The 3,801-nt window shown below is 41.4% G+C and overlaps 1 pseudogene; it reads left to right on the plus strand.

The window, feature by feature from the left end:
• LOC104759703 lies at positions 443-1,847 on the plus strand (annotated as a pseudogene).

Below are 3,801 nucleotides of genomic sequence, written 5' to 3' on the forward strand. Positions count from 1 at the left end.
ACATACCCTCGCAACGTTTTCAGGAAGATATCATGTAGGTCGAATATGCTCCAACAATCTTGTAATTTTTATTAAAATTTTGACTATTAATTTCAAAGAGATTGAGTGTAGAAGAATATTTTTTTTTTCAAATGTATATATTTAGCCACTTTTGTAATTTAATATTTATATTAAAGCATATATAATAACATAAATAAAAAATGATGGAGATAATATGTAATATTATAAAGATTTCTGAAATATTTATAAAAGATGTATGAGAAATTTGTGGAAATTAAAATATAAATATGAATAAATATATATATATATATATATATATTGAGATATATTACGGAAAAAAGATATATTGAGATATATTTTAATGGTTACATAAGATATATTGAAATTTTCTTTTAGCAAACAGACTAAAGAAATAAGCTAATATCAGGAGAGATATGCACACATGACGACAGTGAATCTCTCAAGCCTCGTTGTCTTTTCGATGTTTCTCGTATCTGGTTTTGGCTTTTTGGCCTTGACGACAGTGAACAATCGAAATTCCAAAGGGGTCCGGATAGATTAAGTGAACTGCCTGATGCGTTGCTCGTAGAAATATTGTCGTTACTACCAACGGAAGATGTTGTGGCCACAATGATTCTGTATAAACGTTGGAGATTCCTTTGGATGATGGTACCAAGACTTGTATACGATGATAGCAACAAGAATATTCAAAGATTTCGGGCTTTGTAGATGGGTCTTTGGCATTGCACAAGGCTCCAATTCTCGAAACTTTGCACTTCAAACTTGGTGAAACCTGTCGTGATGAAGATATTCCCGTATGGATTAGAGCTGCAGATAAATGCTCTATCCGTGAGCTGATTATCGAGATCGATACTTCTTTTAGACCATCTCCAATCATACTTCCAAAGAGTTTGTATACAGAGTGTAGAATGCTAGTGACATTGAAACTTAATAGTGTGATTCTTGTGGATTGTTCTTCAAATTTTTCTTTCCCTTCCCTCAAGTCATTGGTAATTGTATTGGTGACGTACCCTGGTGACGAATTCGTAAAGAGGCTTTTATCCCATTGTCATGTTCTTGAAGACTTATATGTGGTTCACGGTCCAGATGAAAATGTGACAACCTTCACCGTTAGAATGCCTTCTCTAAAGAAGTTAGTCATGTCTACACCAAAAGACGTAGATGAAGCTATTGATGATGATCATGGCTTTGTGATAGACGATCCTTCTTTGGAGCACTTGGACATTCTTGATCATCAAGGAAGGTTCTGTGTCATTGAGAATAATATGCCTAAGATGGAAAAGGCAGATATCGACATTGCTTGCTTTCTTACTGGAAAGATTCTAGGGTCTATTACTTCAGTCAAGCGTCTCGGTTTATGTTTATTTAGTTCAAAGTTATTTTTTGTTTACGGCCAAGGCTGTTGTGTTTCTAGCAGTGTTCGTTCTATACAATTGTTTTTTCTTGTGATCAAATATGTTGTATTGTATGCAGGATGCATATCCTCCTAGTTGTGTCTTCTTCTCTCGCGTACGTTTAATAATATGGACATGTGACACAGAGTGGGTGAATCTGCTATTGTTTTTGATGAGAGCTTCCCCTAATTTACAAGCTCTCGAACTTGACCAGGTACATAGATCTTAACAAACGAACTGAATTTTTTATTTTCCTTGACCAGTACGTATAAATGTAATATGTTGTTCTCTAATCCAATCTATTTATATCAGTGCCATACCCGTAAAGAGCTCGCGTGCTGGAGTGAACCAAGCTTAGTTCCTGAATGTCTATTACGGAGTCTTGAAAATCTCGAGTGGGAAGACTATGAAGGAACTAAAGTTGAGAAATAAGTAGCAGCATTCGTGTAACGTCCGCGAACCAATTTTTGTAAATTTGGTGTGGGTGTCGATCGACACCCTTGGTGGCATCGATCGACACCATGTTTTTCCGGTTTGGTCGGGTTTGATTTAATTGCTGATTGGTTCGGTTTGGTTCAAGGAAATCCCTAAATCGTGTGTAAAAGGGGAAAAACGACCCTAGGTCGTGTCATTTGGTTGGTAGTCGCCGCTTTTGAGAGAAAGAGAAAGAGAGAAAAGAGAGAAAACGTTTCTGTGACTTTCTGGGTTTGTTCTTGGGGTTTTTGGAGAGATCTGAGGCTGTAGGAGGGTTAGCTGTTGCTGGAAACGAAGGGGGAGCTTCTGGAGGTGTTGTTTTCCACGTTTCTCAATCCAATCTTCCTGTTCTTGAGGTGAGTGCTTGACCATGGTTGATCTAAGCATGAGATCTCTCTTGTTTGTGTGTTTTCTTTGCTGTTTGTGTTGTTTTGTTGCTTGGGTTCGTTGCTTTTGTGATTCCCAGTGATTTCTGAGGTAATTGGGTGAGTTTGAGACGGATTCGAGATGATTGGGAAGGAGAGTTCGATGTTCGGTTTTGCGCAGATCATGTCTGCAGAGGAGGTATCGATCGACACTAGGAAGCATCGGTCGACACCATTTGGAGTGGCATCGGTCGACACTGTTTAGCATCGGTCGACACCATTGTTTGTAGCATCGATCGACACCGTGAGGCATCGGTCGACACTGGTCTCAGTCGAGACTTGATTTCCTGGTTTGATGTATTGTTGTGTGTTGTTTGTTTTGCTTAAACTTGAGGGTCTCATATGCTTGTGTGTATAACCCAGTAGATGGGAGGACGGCCTCACTAAGTATTTATGATAATACTTACGCATCTCAATTGTTGTTTGTGGTGTGCAGGTATGTGACGTGGAATCATGGCGATGAGGAGGAGGATGAACTAGGGTCTCGTTTGTGTGTTGTTGGTCTTTGTTATATTGTTTAGGATGGAACCTTGGATAGAGATATGTTAGGTTGCTGGATAGAATGGATAGAAATGTTATTGTATTGGTTTTGTATTATTGATATGTTTCCGCTGTGCATGTAATTGGATGTTGGTTTATTATTGGTTGGTTACCGTGTGTGGGTTGGTTTGTTTAATTAAGTAGTATGGGATACTTGATTATATCTTGTATTTAATTATTAAAAAGAAAAAAAAAAGGGTCGGGTTGTTTCATTTTGGTATCAGAGCCTTTACGGTTCTAGGATGGTTAAATGGATGGTTAGAGCGGTTAGGAATTTAATTGGGTGAATTATTTTCCTTTTTGCTTGATGCATGATGTTGTGTGATGGAATTGATTATGAGTAGTTAGTCAATTTGTTTGCGGTATGGAGTCCTAGTATCATCCTCTTCGAGCCTTCAATGAGATTCCACGGTAAGATGTGTACTCTATGTGCGGTTTTTGAATTGTGTGCTTAGCCTTCTGTTCTGGGTAGTGCAGATGGCTAGAGAGGGTGCTGTTGGTCGCGGTCGTGGTCGTGGGCGTGGTCGTGGTCGTGGTCGGGGACGAGGTCAGGTTCCTGAGGCCAGTGTGAGTGTAGCCCAGAGCATGGCCAGTGAGGAGGTGGCGGAGTCACAGGTTCATCCTAGTGTGTCTGGAGACCAGGCTGGTTTGGGTGACGGCAGGGCGGATGGGCCCGGTGTCGGTCACGGTGTTGCCCCGGGTGTGGGGGTTGCAGCGGGAGGTGCTCCAGGCAGGGAGGATGTCTTGATGGACTTGCTAGCTCAGGTTTTGCAGCGACTTCCAGCAGTTGTGCCGCCAGTGGTTGGTGGGCAGGATCCAGTAGTGCCGCCAGTGGTTGGTGGGCAGGGTCCAGTAGTGCCGCCAATGGGTGGTGGGCAGGGTCCAGTGGTGCAGCCTGTGGCAGGTTTGCAGGCAGGTGTGCAGCCGGGGGCCGAGGTAGTGGATGC

Source organism: Camelina sativa, chromosome 17, assembly GCF_000633955.1.
Source record: "Camelina sativa cultivar DH55 chromosome 17, Cs, whole genome shotgun sequence".
NCBI lineage: Eukaryota > Viridiplantae > Streptophyta > Magnoliopsida > Brassicales > Brassicaceae > Camelina > Camelina sativa.